The sequence below is a fragment of the Mesoplodon bidens genome (assembly GCF_964165515.1).
Source record: "Mesoplodon bidens genome assembly, chromosome: 3".
NCBI lineage: Eukaryota > Metazoa > Chordata > Mammalia > Artiodactyla > Ziphiidae > Mesoplodon > Mesoplodon bidens.
In genome coordinates, this window is record NC_138178.1 from 109,423,377 (window position 1) to 109,443,905 (window position 20,529).

A 20,529-nucleotide genomic window follows, 5' to 3' on the forward strand; every position below is an offset into this window, starting at 1 on the left:
ACAGGGTGTGAGGCAAATGTGACACCTACTACACTACAGAAATGAGGCAAGAACATGGTAGAAAATCCTGTTCTACTGGATATTAAGACCTACTAAAGTCACAGTAAGACAGTCTGGTATTGGTTCAGCTATAAACAGACAAATAGAATAGAACAGAGAACCCCAAACAAATTCACACATATTCATATGTTTAAGACGAAGATAGCAGTACTGAGCAGTGGAGGAAAGGCTCATATTTCAATACATGAAGCTGGAAAATTAGTATACATTTAGGAAGATAAAAAGTACCCTATACTACACTTAAAAATCAAATCCAGGTAACTTTTAGACCTAATGTTTAAGGCAAAACAATAAGCATTTAGAAGACAATATACATACATAATATAAAAAATATTTTTAATAACTTTGGTGTTGGAAACTGGTTCTCAAATAGGACACAAATTTTAAGATAAACACAGATAAATTTGACTATTTTAAATTAAGAAGTATTTACCAGAACCTGTTTTGCTGTTCCCTCTTTGGAATGCTGTCTATGCACATGGCTGACTCCTTCACCTCCCTTACACAACTCACCTTCTCCGTGAAGCTTTTCTTGGGCCACCTTATGCAAAATTGTAATGTCCCCTCTTCGCTACTATTCACTTCCCCATCTTCCTTTCCTGCCTTTTTTTTTCTACTTAGCACTCAGCACACTTAATATGGCAAACTGCTTGAGGGCAGACAATTCTGCCTTTTACATTTCATTGCTATATTCCCAGCACCTAGTCCAGTAGTAAGTAGCAAGTAGTAGTCACTAAATAAATATGAGTTGGATGAATAAATCTTTCTCTTCTAACCTTTCTCTGGCTCTTATTTTGTCTTTCTCAAATACCCAATGCTCAAAGAGAAAGCTGCATATCTCATTAGATGTTCCTCCCACCTGTCCCGCACACCCAGCCAAGTCCTAAATATGCCTTGAATATGTTTCAATCCACATCGACTGATACCCCCTAGTTCAGGGTGCTGTCCTCTCTGACCTAGCCAACTGCAGCCACCTTTTGACTGGCCTCACTCCATTTTTTTTTCCTCCTGTCTTATGATCCTTTCACTGCAGCTTGAATAACATTTCTTAATACTGATTAAGGAGCCATCTTTATTTCAGTGTCTCCCATTGTCCTCTGGATGAATTGCAAGTTCTTTAATGTGATTTCCAAAGCTGCATTACTTCATTCTCTGGCTTCATCAATATCTAGCCCATCCTTGTAAAGTTCCCCACCATGCACCCCCCATCCCCTGCCACATACACACTGTATTCTTCCTCATCTCCTTATTTTTGCACTTGGCTCATTTCTACTCTCCCTTCAGGTCTCAACTTGAGTATTTCTTTCAGGCAGTCTGCCCGGTCCCCTTGACCCTTGAAGTCCTCGTTGAATTCTTTCCCTCTTTCTCTGATATGTTGCCACAGCAACCTATACTTCCTCCATGACCCTTTATCACACAATACTTGACGGACTGGATACTTGCCTGTGTGTGCTCCTCACCAAAGGTAAAGAAGTGATGGTGAGGACCTTGACTGCCTTGGCCTTGATTCCAGCAGGATTTCTAAGGCGTTCCAGATTCCTGCCATATGATATTTAGATGCTCAGCAAATATATTTTGAATGAATAGTGCCCCCTCTACTCCTTAGAAAACCCTAAATTTGAGTTTACAATATAGAGAATCACCTGATAATAGAGTGTGAAATTTAAAACAAATAGAGCACTGTGGTCAGAATACGTGTCTTTATGTAGATAACTACTTGAACAAATGCAATTAGCATGGTCATAGTGAGTATTTTCTAGAAATCATTCACAACTTTAAAGAGTTAAAATTCTTAATCATGATTATTATTATTGAAAGAGGATAGCATTGCAACAAATTGATAGGGCTGTTTTCTTTTATATTTCCTCAGCTTTATTAGTACTTAGAACAGATATAAATGGAGACATGAAATGTTAATGACCACAAAATTTTCATTTCAAAACATTAAGAATTTGTCTACTCCTGAAAAAATTATTTTGAATTTATGCAAAAGTACAACTTATTTGAAATAGATCTCACATTAATAGATTCAAAATAATATCTAAACGTCACACAGTATTGTTATTTCTGATTTTTATTAACTCTGATAAGCAAAATCCACAATTGCTTGCAAAAAAGAGAAGACTACACCCAAAATATCAAAGTAAGCTGCCTTAAATATTTGGCCTTCTTTCTTCCAACTCACTATTCCAAAAACTATGAGAAGAAATTAATTCACTGCAATTTATAAGTGACGCTAAGAAGGGATATATTAAATCAAGGCCTTTTCCAAAATCACATTTTTCCTAAAAAATGACATATTTCTCCTAAACTGAATATAGCAGCAAAATTAAAGGCAAAAGTTATTCTGTATATTAGAGAAATGGAACAAAACTGCTCTTAGATCCAGAGTTCACCCTATGGAGTCAGTGGTTCCTAACATCTAGTAGTATCAGGGAAATATGTGATAACAGTCCTGACAATCATGGAGGAGGATGCAGTGAAAAGGGTACACTTAGGCACATATGGTGGGAACTGCCCCCTATTGAGGGCTTCTGGAAATTGATATGCTCCCAGGCTGACAAAATTGCAGGGTGTGATCTCCCTCTGGAGTCCTGGGAGTTTCCTCTGGGAGAGCCTGGAGCTACGATATATGTGTCAGGACACTTGCAAAGGAGAGCCTGAATAGACAAGAGTGATACACGTTGTCTGATGGTCACAGAAAGTGAGACATTCTTCTTTCAACGGGTGGGGGCATTCTGCATGGAGAAACATTTGCAGATCATGTCATTGTAAATGGTCACCCGAGAGCACTGGTGTCCCCAGAAGAAGAGTCTCTGTCACTGAAACTGTTAGAAACCGTGTCTTTACTCTGCTGATGACTTTAAACTATACACTGACATGCTACAAGAGAATTTTTAGAGTTGTATTAGGGAAGGTGGATTGAAATATACTAAAGCATATTAATAAAGGGCTATGTCTTTTTCAATGCTCACTATTATTCTCAAAAGGAAATTCCGAAGGTAAAAATGCCATTCAAGATTCCTCAAGGCAAAGTGCAGCTGTTTTTACAAAAAACAAACAAACAAAAAATGGCAGTTGTCATTTTGGCAACCAAGCAGTGTTAAATTTTTAAAAAGTTATATATGTTTTTGTATGTGTATATATATGATTCATATGTTACTCACTGAACAACGACTGCTATAAGAAATTACACAGAAATCCAAATGTTTTTGTTGTGAATTTCTGTGGAAATGACAGTACTTCCAGAGACATCTCATTCTCAGCAGAAAGGGGTTACAGGCAAACTAACAGAGCCAGAAAAAAGGAAAAGCCAAAACAAACAAACAAACAAACAAACAAAAATGTGACTAAAAGGAAGTACTGTCTAAACCCTAGGCATAGAGAAAATACTATCAAAGAAGCAAACCTGTCAGTTATGCTTTACTATATCTGACAACACAATAAAAAGCTGGACTTTTTTAACTTCATTTCCAACTACCTCAATCACAATAGAGTCTTATACATTTTAACTATAAATATATATGGATATACATATATTTGTGTATATATACACACAAAAATATATATACATATATATCTTTAAATATAGAATCTCACTGTTTTGAATATACAAAATATTAAAATTCATTTTTCTCAGAATGGTTGGAACATAAGTTACTCTGATTAAGTAAATGCTATATTTGGCTTAACTGAGATTTATTATATATAATGTGTGATGTATTCAATTTCAAAGACTGTGAATATGGAAAATAAATACAATATACTCATATCCTAAATATCTTTAATCCTCTTATTTTGGATGATTTGGAATATGCTTGAATGTCTTCCAGTAAATATGTTATTAGAATAATTAATATTTTAAATATTGTTTTAAATTAAAGTATCATCAATAAACATTAAATTAGGATGCTATTTAGAGTTTAAAATTCTAATTAACAAAAAAGAGAATACTTTCTTATTTGAAGCATGACTGTATTATTTATCTTTATATCTGAAATTGGCCCATATATAAATTTTGGTTTTTCAAGAGGGGATGGCCTAACCTCAGACTGTTCAAAGTTCTGTTTTTAACACTTTAATTTTTTTTCCTGTCTTTGAGTGTTTATTGCCTCATCACAACTCTAGTACAGAAGAGTCAGAACATTTTTAAAAAAGAAAACAAAACGTACAATAATATTTACGATCTATAGCATGTCTAGGATTTACTATATTCCCCATTTTACAGACAAGAAAACTCAGTTCTGGGGATTTTAAGTGAGTTGTTCAGATGCACAGAGCTAATTAGTGGTAGACTCCTAAACTGTGAGGACCGACCGAAAACACAATTTTTTTTGTCCTGTCGAACTGGCCAGTACACAATTTTATACTAATTTGGAAGTTTAAAAGTCAGAAAAATTACTGCTAAGTTTAAATCAAGTGGTGTTCTCTAAGCAGGAACATTTCCAGAGACCTCGCATTCCCAGCAAGAATGGTGAAGGCCCAAGCACAGGGCTAGGACACAGCAGCACAAAGGGGGCAGAGGAGGCAGGATTAGAACCCGGGGTCCCTGGCCCCAGCGCTTGTTCTAGTATGTGCTTCTACTGCTATTCAGTTTGCCAGTTACTAGGGGTGGGGTTGCAGTCGTTGCTAAAAAAATGTTCACAATATTGATTAAACTTGTTTAAAGTGTTTGTGAACTCTCCTTACCCTGAAAAAAATCCCATTTCCTTCACACCACAGACTACTGGCAATCCGCTATCACTTTATCCAAACAAATGAGGGAAATTAGTTATATAACATGAATAGCAATCCGCTAATCCAGTCAAATTAAATTTTGTGCAATGTGGTACTTCCGTAAATAGAAATATCCTGCATAATTTTTTCAAAAATGAAGACCTTTTCTTTAAAAGGAAGACATGGTTTTGAAGTAATGTCTCCAAGTGGCTCAATATTAACTAATAGATAAGAATGAGTTCTGTTATATTAATTGGCTGAATGTAAAGGGTAATTGTAAAGTTCCAAAAGTGATTCATTCTCTTAATTATTTCTGTAAAATTGTTAACTATATTATGAATTTCCTCTATATGAGTGTTTAACATAATTCACATACAGGAAGCCCAAGCTCACTTTATTATGAGTTCCTTTAAGTGCCATATAATAGAAATTCAAATTAACATTTTCTTTTAGGTACCTTAACATAAATATGCATATAATACAGACTGAGAAAGATATATAGTTCTTCAGCACTGAGAAGAAAGAAAATCAAACATAGTATAATGATGCCCCTGGATAATTATAATGAAGTAATAACTGACCTTAGCCATGTACTAAACTGTGACATCTTGAATTCAGTTGCCAATATAAACTACAATTACCAAATCACTTGATGGTTTAGAAAATCAAACCATATTCTTTCCAGCTATTCTCCTGGCTTGGCATTACCTTCTAAATTTCAGACTTACCCAGGTCTGCTGTGGTGTAGCAATGGCCGACATTTATTGACAAGCAAATATTTTCTGTTCTCTTGCCACAAAGGAAGGATCACTCAAACTGGGAGGCCAGATTAAAAACTGAAATCCTGTCAATTGTCCAATTCTCAGCATGACTTATTATTTCGTATTGTCAATTTCTGTACCCACAGAGTTAAGTCTTGTTAATTTTAGCACATTTAAAAGAATCCTAAATCATGGGTTTAAAACTAATGGGGCTGAACAGACATTTATTTATCCTGCAAAGCAGGCCAATAAACAATTTTATGTTTCCAAATGCTAATTTGGAAGTTTGAAAGTCAAAGAATGTATTGCTAATTTTAAGTAAAATGGATTACTTCAAGTAGGCAGAAAAATAAACATACACATGCTGAAAAAATATCCTTGCTTGATCCATCTGATGCCCTCTTTTACTGACAAGACATAACAGAAAATAGAGAGCTTCAGTTCTTCATTTGCTGCTTAAGTGCCAGGTCTCAGGGAGGGTGAGAAAAAGGCACGAACCTGTTTGTACTGCCTCAGTTCTTTGTCTGAAACAAAATCTATGTCTAAAAACATTAGTTGGAATCGATGGTCCAAAAGTTTATCACAATTCACCTGGCTCAGTGAACTAGCCTGCTGTTTATACTTTTTCCATTTCTTTTCTTTTCTTTTTTCTATCGTTCATTTCAGTCATTAACCTATTAAGGTTAAAAAAAGAGAGACAGTGAACACTGATTCCCTTAAATGGAGTTTTCAGAAAGTCAAGAATTTACCAAGTCAGGCACATTTTCAGTCTTCATAAAGAAAGCTTTAATTTACAATCACTGTGAAATCCCATGATACACTAAAATAGTACATTGTTAAAAGTACCAAACCATTGGGAAAAAGATGTTAATGTGATGATATTTCTAATTTTAGTCTATCCCTATATTACAGTCCTATAGCACCTTTCCTCCAAGGAGATCAGGATGCTTTATATTTAGAAAAAGACGGAAATGCAAATCAAAGTGAAATTTCCCCCAGAATTACGTTGAAAAGATTGAGTCATAGAAAAAGAGATAAAGGGCATAAGAAAAAAAAAAAAAGAGGCACAAGCAATAGGAATCCATGCAGGTTCTGGCAAGTTGTCTGCCTTAAGTGTTATGTTTTTACTGCTACCTTCTCTAAATTTAACAAGGATAGACTACACATGCTCCCCAAGGTAGACCTCATGTCTAGTCCAGTCTAATGTGTCTTCATATAGCACCATAATTTGACCATTTCTATCATTCCCCAGGATCATTAAAGCTTAGTTCATAATTTACCTTGGAGAATTATATAACATAGAGATTCGTCTTACGAGTTTCATTCTGCACATGTGATTTAGTACCTGATGACAGTGGGCAGGAGAGTCACTCAGGAAGTACTTCGCAGCTATTACAGACAACTTTAGGATATCTTATTTGGGTATTTTTCAGAAGTTATGAGCTTTATCCTAGACTTTCATTCTATTTGAGTATGGTAATACATGTTTTGTGATATCAAAAGATCCAATGAAAAACTTCCAATAATTCAGAAATATTTAAACATAAATTTCATTTTCACTTATCCAATGGTATCTGTATAGAGCCATGGAATCTACATTAAGATGGCCTGTGTTCAAATCACGCTACATTAACATCCACTAATTACAATCTGACATACTTTGGGCAAGTTATTTAACCTCTCTGTGTCCCAGTTTCTTCATCTGTTCAAATGGGCAGAAAACATTTCCTATCTCATATGAAATTTATGAGAATTATTATGTGACACGTAAAGATAGCTCAATAAATTTATCTATTAAATAGATAGGAGATATTTTTTGTTCAATCTACTAACAACAGTGAAGGAATTTGATTCACTGCCCCTTGGAAACACTCCATGCCCCACCTCCAAGAGCTAGCAGCTCAGAGTTTGGGGACCATGGCCCTGCTCTAGGACTTTCCTTAGGCAGTGTTGGGATTAATCCTGACACAAGTGAGAGTTTATAGGGTCAACAGATAGTAAAATAAAACAAGCCATTATGTTGAACAGATCTTGATTACTGCAGTTTCTTTGTTTAACGTTGACCTACATGAGCTACTACAGAAATACAGTAAAGAAATAAACATAAAAACAGTAAAAATGCTCATTTCTGTCTTCTACTCAGTAACTTTTTTGCAGTACTCTGAAGTAAGGCAGAGGTTCATCTGACTGTCACAAAAATAACAGCTGAACCTGTGTCATGCTTCTTCATAGGACTGCAGAAAGGAGAAGCTATATGAGTTAAAATATTGAGAATTATGTATTAGTTCGATACCTCAGGATAACTAGAAAATTTTGATCAAATATCTTGAAAGAACTGGGTGACTCTGCCAGTGGCACTAGAGAACTACTTCACAGGTTTCTACTACGAGTGCCCCCTGGAGCAGGGGTCCCCAACCCCTGGGCTGCCGACTGGTGCCTGTTAGGAACCGGGCTGCACAGCAGGAGGTGAGCGGCGGGCAAGCGAGTGAAGCTTCATCTGCATTTACAGCCGCTCCCCGTCGCTCGCACTACTGCATGAACCATCGCCCCGCCACCCTGTCCGTGGAAAAATTGTCTTCCATGAAACGGGTCCCTGGTGCCAAAAAGGTTGGGGACCACTGCCCTAGACGCAGGGCTGAGAGCACTGGGCCTTGCAACTTAGTCTAGAGGCCCTGGGAAACAAATAGAAGGTGCTAAGATTTGAGGTTTGGTCCTAGGCTCTGCAACCAAGCTGATGAGGCTGATCTCAGGCAGGACAAAAATACCAATGGAGCCTCCAATTCATACACAGCACAGTAAATTTTCTATTTTGGATTCTCATTGTAAACAATAAACATAGTCATGAGACTTGAAGGTTTATCTATTCTATTTCTCAGTTATGCTGATTCCAAGAAGTAGGCTTGAGCTAATTCATGAAATATGCTCCATGGGAAGGTACCAAATTTGCTCCAACAGGTAAAGAGACACTTATGAATATTCAGGAGTCCACTCAACTTCCACAAATTCCTCATGAACTAAAAGTTTTATGGGCAACAATTCTTAAGCGGTATTTATAAACATATATCTTCTGTTGGAAAATATAAATAATTGTTACTTTTACTATCTGGTCAGATGCTGTGATTTAAAACCTGGACCACTCTGTCTCCTGGTTCAGATTTTTCTATTCATTTATACCTTTATGTCAAAGACTTTCCCAAGAGTAAATCAACATTCTGAATCCTCTAACGGGTACCGTCAGTTTGGCTGCCCTCCCAGGTGCAGAGTCAGCACTTCAAGACCCAGCACTTTTCTTCATTGATTGATAAGTGATACCACTTTCCTGGATTCATACTCAGAGACATAGGAACAGACAGTGCGGCTATACCATGGAGCTTTATATGCACGCACACACGCAACTGAAATTACACTTCCTTTATAAAGTAGGAAAAGCAATCTAAGAAAAAATATACAGCTGTAAAATATTTTATCTATATAACAGTTTCACATAAACAGGAACAAATGAGTTTTTCTACCCTTGCTTCTAGCAGCTTGTACCCAATCATTCTTTCATTCATACATTCAGTCAAAAACTTGAGTGCTTATCAAGTATTGTGCTCAGTGGATGCTCTAGGAGTGCCAAGTCCATTGGAGGACATCTTGAAAAGGGCAATAAAATGTGCTGTGTGCTAATAAGCAAAGTGCTTGTAATGCATAGGTCTGAACAATTAACTCCACATAGGGAAGCCCCTGAAAACTTCCTAAAAGAAGTGATATCTGTGCTAAGATCAGCATGAGAGGAGAGGACACAGCATGAACAGTTACCGTGAATTATAAAGGTGCTGGGTGTGTGGGATGCCTGAGACTCGACACTGATAGGAAAGTATAGCCCAAGTGACCAGAGATGAGACCAGAGAGGCAGATAAAGGTCGATTTTGCACACCCTACATGCAGAATTACAGAATTTAGAACGTAACCTGTAGATATTGTGTAACTTCTGGGCACATTTAAATTTGGGAATGACAAGATTACCTTTGATATTTTAAAGGCAATAATGCTGGGGATTTTTGGAGAATGGGTTGGAGAGTGAGACTCTGAAGACGGGATCTAACAATGTTAAATGAGATTGAGAAAGAAAAGCTTAGAGCCCCCAATGAGACAGTAGCAGAGAAGTTTTGGTCACATATTGAATGTTTGAAAGATAATAATTCACATGACTATTGATTGCCATTATAAAGAGATTTGCCACTTAATAGAAATTAAAGATGTGTACAAAATAGTTGGTTTATCTATGTTTTAATTTTACTGCTTCATACTGAAAGGCAATTTATTCTTGCTTTCTCTATAACCTTACATTTCATTTACTCCTTACTACACAGCAGTTAGATTTCTAGGTACGCCATTATATTTTTACTATTCCAGAAATTGTCTAACCTCATGGGTGCTTTATAGGTCATTTGCATACCTTTTGTGGCATTTGATATGGCTGACCACTTTCTCTCCTGGAACTCCGCCCTCCTTCAGCTTCCACATCATATTCTTTCAAGGTTAGTATACTACTTCTTTGACAACTTTTTCTTCAGGTTCCATGTTGCCTCTCCTCCTTATCTCCCTCCTTAAATGCTGGTTTTTCCATGGTTCTGTATTTCTGCCCCAGCCCCTTCTCAGTTCATCAAGCTATCTCATTCACTTCTATGTTACTAATAATAGGGTATCTGCTGATGACTCCAATTAGTCATTCAGTCAACAAACACTTTCTAAGCACCTACCTTATTCCAGACCCTACATTACATACTGAGATATCACAAGTATATCTAGTCCCTTTCCACAAGGAGTAAACTTCTATTCACTTCAAAGAGATGTGGGGAAAGTTCAATAGAAGGATGTTATGGGACGACAGAGGAAAATTATAAACATTTTGTGAGGGGTAAAAGATGCCTAGAAGTTGGTTATGCTAAGGGATACATTTCTAGCAGAAGGAATAGGGAAAAAGTGGAATTACCTATGCCTTGAATTTCATTCTTTAACAGGATTCAGGATAGAGCATGGCAAGCAATGAAGTTGTAAAGAAGGCAGGGTTCAGATGAAGGAGGGCTTTGTATGACTTGTTAAGGAGCTCAGATTTTAAAAAAAATTTTATTGAAGTATAGCTGATTTACAATGTTCTGTTAATTTCTGCTGTACAGCAAAGTGATTCAATTATACATATATATATATACATATTCTTTTTCATATTCTTTTCCATTATGGTTTATCACAGGATATTGAATATAGTTCCCTGTGCTATACAGTAGGACCTTGTTGTTTATCTATTCTATATCTAATAGCTTGTATCTGCTAATCCCAAACTCCCAGTCCTTCCCTCCCCCCCACCCTCTTGGCAACCACAAGTCTGTTCTCTATATCTGTGAGTCTGTTTCTGTTTCACAGATATGTTCTTTTGTGTAGTATTTTAGATACCACAAATAAGTGATATCATATGGTATTTGTCTTTGTATTTCTGACTTACTTCACTTAGTATGATAACCTCTAGGTCCAAGGAGCTAAGATTTTATTTTATAGGCCATGAGCAGTTACTGAAGTGCCAATTACTCCATCAGCTACATGAAGGGATAATTAGAAAGGGACAATACTAGAGTCAGGAATTATTTAGGATTCTGGTTGGTAGTTAATGTGAAAGACAATAAGAGGTTAACTTAATAGATCTGTGGTAGCGGGATGGAGAGAAGGGGGCAGGTTCAAGAAGTGTATAGGAGAGGACTTCCCTGGTGGCGCAGTGGTTGAGAATCTGCCTGCCAATGCAGGGGACACTGGTCTGGGAAGATCCCACATGCCGCGGAGCAACTGGACCCGTGAGCCACAACTACTAAGCCTGCGCGTCTGGAGCCCGTGCTCCACAACAGAGGCCCGCGCACCGCGATGAAGAGTGGCCCCCGCTCGCCGCAACTAGAGAAAGCCCTTCCACAGAAACGAAGACCCAACACAGCCAAAAATAAATAAACAAACAAACAAACAAACAAACAAAAAGAAGTGTATAGGAGATAAAATCAACAGAACTTAATGGTTAATTCGATGAGACATCAGGGAGAGAGACTCTTCTGGGGTGCCTGCTAGGTCTCCTTAATAGTCATGGTGCCATCGATAGCAGAATGTATAGCATAAATAGCAAAGGGAGCAAGAAAGATAATGAGTTCAATTTTGGACATGGTCCATTTTAAAAACTGGTAAGAGATTCGGACAGAGAAAATCCAGCAGTTCAGTCATATGAGCTTAGAAATTTTAGAAAAGTCTGATGTGGACATAGAATTTACTATGTGGTCTAAGTCCTCTGTGTATATTAGCTCAACTTATTCCTCCCTACAGCCTTATGAAATAAGTAGTATCATTGTTGCCATTTCACACTAACTTGCAAAAAGCCCCATAGATGGTAGGTATAGGAACCAGGATTTGAACCCTAGTTCTAGCATCCGTGTTCTTTACCACTCCACCATACTAGTTCTCACATATTTGTAGTAAATGAGTCCATGAGAGGGAATGATATCATCCAGGGAGAGAGTGTGAAGTGATAAAATCAGCAGGTCAAAGGCAGAGCCCCTTGAAACACCCCAGTGTATGTGGGAATGAAGGTAGAAAGAGGGAGACTAGGAAGAAGACAGAGGTAGAAAAGGACTAAGAGTACAGGAACCTGGAGATAGCAGTGTCATGGAAGGGAGTACATGGATTCCAAAGGAAGAAGGAGTCAGCAGTGGTGCCAAAACTGTATGGCTGTAGGTCCATCCTTTATCACAGATCCAAATACACATTAAAATTCCCTGGGGACCTCTCGATCTGCATTGTACCATTATATCCCATACTCCAGACCACGGTTTCCTAACCTCCACACTATTGACATTTGGGGCTGGATAGTTCTTTTTGTTCCTTGGGACTGTCTGTGTATTGTAAGATGTTTAGCAATAGCACTGGCCCTTTTCCATGCTCATAGCACCCTTCCCCCAAGTTGTGACAACCCAAAATGTTACCAGATATTGCCAAATATTCCCTGGGGGTAAATAATACCCAGTTGAAAACCACTGCTCCAGACTCATCCAGATAACTTGTGATTCTCTGAAAACAGAGTTTTGTACACGTTATTCTCTGGAGTGGACTTCTCTGCATTTTCCTGCCAAGGTGCCTTCTGCTCAACCATCCGTACCAGGGTTGAGTGTCACCCTGCCTGTGAAACTCTCCTTTGTGCTACCACGGTAACTTTCAGACACTTTTATTCCACAACTGGCATTTTATTATAGTTCTTTCTTTGAATTTATTTTCCACAACTAGAGTCTTGCAAGTTCCTTGAGGCCTGGCACATAGATGTTATTCAATAACATTTGTTTAAATAAATGAATGAAAGAAAATATTTGTTTTTTTACAAATGTTAAATTAATATTTTCTATTAAAGTTTTACTATTAGAGGTTATCTTTTGGAAGCCAAGAAAGTATTTTTGGTTGATTCTTTCTTGTGTTTTTTATTTGTAGTGTATGCTTTATTTTTCTGTCAATTTATTTCTGACTGAGCAAATATCAGTAACTATCCTTATTATTTTAATTTCTTTTAAAACTTATTATAACCATTAAATACATTAATAATTATTTATTATGATTAATCATAATTGTATTAAGTTTAATAATATAAAATTATTACTTTAAACGCTTTCAAGATTATCAATTATTTAACCTGAAATTATATCTATATTTTACTATTTTAGAGAATGGGTATAAAAAATATGTGCAGGATTTTCATGTAATATTTTCAGTGCTTATAATAATGTTTTGCATCTACATATCATCATTTATCAGAGGACCACGCAACCATTTCAAGTAGTGTATCCCTACATATCTTCGCGAGAAAGGTAAATATGGTCATCTCCATCTTGTATTTGAAGAAATAAAGTGCAAATTTTTTCCTGGAAAATTCTTGACTGTCTTGAGATTAACACTAGGAATGCCTGTCACCAGACTTGCTCTCATGATGTAAAGCTGTTGGAAATATTAGCCGGGATAACTAGCCTTGGTGGGGTAGGCTTCAACTCTATGGGAACACACTGAGAAGAACCACACGTAGAACCAGTTGTCAGAGAATTTCATCAGTTCTCAGATTCATACTGAGCTAATATGACTTCCTCCTTTTAATGGTCTCAATGCTTTGTGTCTATTATCATCATGGATTCCAGAGGATTTGTGGTAAAATTTAGAGAATCCCAAATACTCTCAAGAGAAAGCTACTAGTGTGTGTGTGTGTGTGTATGTGTGTGTGTGTGCATGTCTGTATGTGTGTACAAAAGAGTTTTTTTATTAATAAGACATGTGATTTCTTCATAATCCCTTTTGCTGTTTTAAGTCTGGTAGCATAAATTCACCATAGGAGATTGATTACCACTGAGTAGCACTGAGTTTTAAGTCCTAAATTACACAATTCTCAACAGACAATAAATAAAGTTGAGTCTATTGCCAATTACAGGAATAAAAGCAGTGAATAACACTTGGCATATACTATATGACATGCAGATTGAAGCCAAATCTTGTTTCAACTTCACTGGTAGACTGGGGAATGAAGGTGCCCAACAGAGTAGCAAAATTTTTAAAGATAATGAACATTCAGTTTGTGGGGATTATAAATCATTGGAACCCTTTTTAAGACAGTAATTTGTTATTGTGACATTGAAAATATGAACATACTTTAAACTAGCAATGCTACTAGTTACTTGTGATATAAAGATGAGAAATCTTTCCTACAGAAACAAAATCACCAGTATGTAGGGACCTACAACCAATGATGTTTATTATAGCATTTTATTTTATAATAGCAAAAAATTAGAAACAATCTTAATGGTCATCCATGGGGAATAACTGAATAAATTATGGTGTGTCCATAATATTATGCAGTTATTAAAAAATAAAATAATGAGGTTTTTGCACTAGTCTGAAATGTGTTCATGTTTTATTTTTAAGGAGAAAAAGTGAAATTGCAGACCAATGTGTATATGTGATTTCACTCTATAAAAAAGGAAAAAAAATCTCACACATAAACATATATATATGTGTATATATGTGTGTATTCACATATGCATATACATATAAATATTTGCATACATTTGTATGAGCATAGAGATATGTATGGAATGAATCATAACTATCTCTACTTTTACTGAGAGAAGAGAGTTTGCCTTAAAGGAGAGTGATTGGGGAGACTAAGAAGTTTTATATATGTATAGTTTGACTTGCTACAATAAGCAGATACTTTTCACAATTTGAGAAAGTCCATTTAATACAAAGTTTAAAAAAATAAACCCAGCAAAAAACAGTAACAAAAACCATCACCATCCCTAAGATCAGCTAATACATATATTAAAAAGGACTAAAAATACATATAAAAGAAATTCAGGAGTAGTAGGAAGACAATAAAAATTCAATCACAGGATAGTGGTAAGTGTAGTGGTGAGGCAGGGGAAGTTCAATCTTAGCTTTGGCAACAACATATTAGAACAATCTGAAAGAGATAAGACTATGAATACTTAACCTGGCTCAGGTTGTTCTTTCCACATACTCTTTGACCAAATTTCATATTAAGGAAATACAAATTGAAAAATTAAGCTGATGTTAAATCCACAGAGGTCAGATTTGGGGCCAGTAATCTATCAGCCTATAGGTTTTCACCACAAAACAACTGAGGTAGATATCTGAGCATAGAGGGGAGAGCTGAGCATAAGGTCAAGGAACCAGCTATTTAGATAGGACTAACAAAGGAAATAATTCTTGAGTAATACAGGACAGGAAGTATTCAAGTGCTAAAAGTTGGGGTATGGACTTTTAATGTAATGTCAGAAAATAGGAAGCCAATGAAAATAGTCCTGGAGGACAGCCTGGAGGAAGGAGACCAGAGGTAATACAGATGGGCTGGAGGAGGGAACAGGGTATCACAGATAAAAGAAATAGATCAGTGGGGCTTCCCTGGTGGCGCAGTGGTTGAGAGTCCGCCTGCCGATGCAGGGGACACGGGTTTGTGCCCCGGTCTGGGAAGATCCCACATACCGTGGAGCAGCTAGGCCCGTGAGCCATGGCCGCTGAGCCTGTGCGTCCGGAGCCTGTGCTCCGCAACGGGAGAGGCCACAACAGTGAGAGACCCGTGTACTGCAAAAAAAAAAAAAAAGAAAAAAAAAAAAAGAAATAGATCAGTGAACACAACAACAGGAAGTGAAATGAGGCTGGAGTGATAAGCAAGGTTAAGTGAGGTGATGTCTGAAAAAAGGGGAAGGAATATTAGAGAAGTGTGCGTGGAGGAGAGCAACAGGTGTACTAGAAGATTATAATGGGCCTAGAATGCCAGGTACAAGAGTTCAAGTTTGATGAGAGAGAAAACTAGGAGTCTCTGAAGATTTTGCGGGGAGGAGAGCAATGTGCTGTGGAAGGAGGAGTGGTCTATGTTCATAATGGAGAAGAAAATGAGAAAGGTGTGCTGTTGAAGCATTCCTGGAAGAGAAAGTGAAGGCTCAGCCTAGGCATATGCTGCTTCATAGTGAGATTTACAACAAAACCACCATATTGTAAATCCCTCGGGACCTCCCTTCCCTTTGTACCGCTAGACTAGAATTGTACTATACATAGAGAAGGATACCATAAATGCATGCTGAAAAGAAAAGGAAATATAAGAAATGAAATGCATTTTTAAGGAAAAAGTTGATGGAACCTGATAAACAGATGACAGAAAAACTAATCAAGTATGACTCCAAGATTTCAGCCTTTGATGATGAAATAATAATAGCAGTGTCCTTGAATAAGAGAAGGAGGAAATATAAAAGAAAATAGTTTAAGGAAAATACTTTAAATTTCTATTTTATAAGTCAAAATTGTCTAAGCAGCAATTTGATCAGTATTCCTGTTGCAACACCATGACATCTTCATCTGACTTTAAAACCAAGGGCAAGATGTAATTCTTTGAAAAAAGGCAGAGGAACTACCAGGGCACACATTTCCAAAATACTAATTCATCAACTCAACAAACATGAATTGAGAATGACTCAATTTGAACTTAAGGCATTTGAATTTTTTAGTTGTCTGGAGTGATGCATATAAAAATTGGGAGATATAATAAGCCATGTCCTGCCATTTAAGCTGAATCACAGAAGCATCCAGTACACAGAAAGAGAAAAGATTAATTAGATCAGCCCAGAAAACAGAGATGCGAGGTGAAAAAAAGAATCTTCACAGTGTTTAAGTGCCCACCTCCAAGTATTCCTAAGGCCATCAGCCTTGGGTTCCATTAGCTATTCCTTTTACTTTATGATAATTTCCTTTTCCTTCTCTTTTCTTTTCTTTATCCCCCCCCCCTTTTTTTTGGTTTCATTTAACTCAAATTTTGTTACAAGTAAGGAAGTCAAATTGTATAAATGCCTAATACGCTCAGGGAACTCTATTTAGTGAGTTCACATAAATTACTTCACTGAATTCCTCTCAGTATTCCTTGTAAGTGGATGTTATTATGCCCATTTACAGCTGAAGAAATTAAGGCTCAGAGGCTCAGACTCATGCAGGGCTGTTAGCAACGAGTAAGTGGTAGACCTGATATTCTGACCCAGATCTTGTTCCAAGGTCATTTTTTCTTTACGTCACATTGCATTTCAAAAAGAGAACTGCATGTATAAAAGCTCACAGAGGAAGGAAAGGGCGGTGAATGTTCTGAGGCCCTGTATTCCTTCCATGTAGCTGGGGAAAGGAGCTCACAGGAGAAAGCTTTATAAAAAAGAAGCTTGAGAGTAGGTTAGGGTGAGCTCCTGAAGGACCTGTAATGGTGGGGAAATTTGAACCTGATTTAGTTGCAATGGAGAGTATTTGTTCTCTTTTCTATTAAGCTGTTTAAAAGACAAGGCAGAGATGTTATCCGATTTTGTTTAAGAAAGACAATAATGACCACATCAAGGATAGATTAGAGAAAAAAAAGACTGTTGAGGATCTCCTGTGATAACCTGTTGGAGAGATGGTAAGGGCCTCATCTAAGGTGGTGATGGGAGAAGAGAAATGAGGTTAGATCTCACAGATATTTCAAACAGATGTCCAGGACTCAGGACCACTTGGCAGATGGAGGAGACAGAAGATTTGAAGCTGATTTCATATTGTTCAATTTGGACACCTGACATAATGGAGATTCCCATGACAGGGTAGCTTTGAGGTCAAGAAAATGGCAGAATTGGGGAAAATCCCAGAGCTGTTATGTTTTAAAAATGGACCCTTTATACTGTTATCTGTGTCATGCTGACATTATATTCTGTCATGGGGTTCAAACTCTCTCCCGAGCCTCAAAAAACAATAAATATTGAACATGTATTTTGAACATTTTGCAGTTACCAAACTTATTGAAATATGGGTATATCATATTTTAAGTTTAAATCTAATGTTGATAACTGATTTTAATTTCTTCCTTGACTGATGGCTTTGGATCAAGGTTCTTCAGAATAATGAAAGAGTTCTGTTTGGGAAACAAAGTTGTTTAGAACTGAAATGAGGGGGAAAAACCCTCTCCTTTCTGAATCATGATGTATTATTCCCCAAGGCAGTCTCCTGAATGAATCTTTTTCCTTTGTTGTATAAGAGCCTTCAAAAGCAGTGAAGAACGTTCATTTTTCTCCTTGATTTTGTTACTCTGCCAGGAATAGCACAGGGGTCCCTTTAGCAAGTGAGACTAAGGGCACTAAAATGGTTGGAAATCACTGAAAACAGTAGCAGGTTTATTTGAGCAAAATCGGCAGGGTGGTGTAATATACATTTTTAAAAATGCATTTTCATTAAAATTAAAAATGAGCTTCCAAACAAACTCTGGAAAGGGCTCCAAATACAGCCTTACAAGCCCAAAATGAAATCAATAAAAAGAAACCAGCCAAGCAGCAAGTTGAGAAAACACCAATTAGAGATTTTAACAAACAGAGAAGCTCACTGTGGGGTATAGTTTTTAAATCAGACAAGAGAAATTTGGGCTTTTTTCTCCACCTCAGCACTGCTCTACTGTGCTCTCTCTGGAACTGAAATTGATAGGATTCAGAATGCTCCCCAGGGAGAAACCACAAACAATCGTGTGCTTTCGACATTATATCTGAGCAGATGAAAGCAAATATTATTCTGATAGCTTTTCATTTTGCCTTCTAAGCAGCTTTGCATTATTACCCATGACCAGGGATTTTAATAGTCAAACTACCACAAATTTGTCAAACACTCAATTCCTGCCTGGTTTCAGAGTACAGCTTCCACCCATGGAGGTTAACTCTGGTCTCTCTAGCCAAGGAATTTTTTTGAAGCAAATCAAACTCTGATAGCCTGTCCTAGCCCACGTGCCTCCACAGATGACCTGACATCAAACCGGCAAGCAGGTAAGGTACATCGTCCATCCACCTCCCACCCAGCTATGAAGCCTGGCCAGACATTCCTGGGTATAGTTCTCTACCTGTCAGTGCCCACTCTTCTGCTTCTCCCTGGCTGGCTCTCCTCCAAGTTTATTTGCCCTTCTATTAAAGCTGCCCTGTCCTATTCTCAGATCCTCAGGAATAAGCTTTGTGCTCTTCCCAGCTGAGGCAATATAGATTGTCATGAAAATCACCCTGTCAGTGTTCAGGGGTTCAGCACTTTTGTTTAATTAATTCCACTTATCAAAGAGGCACTCAAAAAACCCCCCAAAATAATAAAGGAATTTCTATGTGTGGATATTGTACTTGATTATTTCTACCTGTTGATATATATCTCTATATACATGTATGTATATATATATGTATGTATGCAAATACAGATGTATGTATGTGTAAACATCTATGTGTGTATATTTACAAATATATGTATTTATTTTTCTTTTCCCCAATCCTAAAGCTATTTTCTCTGAGGATGTAGTTTTAGGTTGCTACACAATAAATGCCTATTTATTAAAGGAACATCTCCTATGTTAACTATGTTTGCTTTTTGCAATGAATTTTAAGTCAAAACTGATAATTCTTGGTAATATGACAGGTGATAGAGTTGTTTATATTGTAAAAGGCCCACCAATCTAAGAATGAAACTTCTGAAATGTATTCAGAATCACACCACTTTCATCACCTCCTCTGGCACCACCCTCACTGCCAAGCCAACATGTTTGCTCTCCTAACCATTTTCCTTGCTTATCCCCTTGTCTCTATCTGTCTGTTCTCAACACAGCATATAGAGTTAACTTTTGAAAAAATAGCTCACATCACATCACTCAGATGTTCTGGTGGCTCCTCATTTCCCTCAGGTTAAAAAGCAAAGTCTCTGAATTGCCCTCCAGGTTCTAAATGGTCTTGTTCCTCTCACCTCTCTGTCCTACGGTCCAGCTGCTCTCCCTTAGTTCATCCAGATCCATCAGCATTGAGACTTTATTGACACTCTTCCACCTAAAGTCTTCTCTCTGCCTAGAATGCTCTTTCCTTAGATATGTGCTTGGTAAACTTCCCCATCTTTACTTAGTAAGGCTTACTTTGACCATCCTACTTAATACTGAACTTGCCCACATCCTAACTTCCCACCCCAAACATCATCCCCTCACCTGGCTGTCCTAATTACCCATTTTTACTTTTGCCTATAGCACTTACCACCGTGCATACAATCTAATTTAGTTATTTCTTATTTTTATTTTTATTGTCTATCTCCCTTACCAAAATATAAGTTCTCTGAAGGTTGGGATCTTTGTCTAACTTTGCTGGTCAATCCCTAAGAAGGAGCTTGTACATAGTAGAAGATCAATAAACATTTTGCTAAAGAATGAACACTGTGCAATTAATTGAAAATGGTGGATTGTATTTTCCATTTCTAATAAATGTTGCAAACATATACATGCACATACTTATAGAATTTTTTTTATTTTTATTTTTTTTTTGCAGTGCGTGGGCCGCTCACTCTTGTGGCCTCTCCCGTTGTGGAGCACAGGCTCTGGACACGCAGGCTCAGCGGCCTTGGCTCACGGGTCCAGCTGTTCTGCGGCATGTGG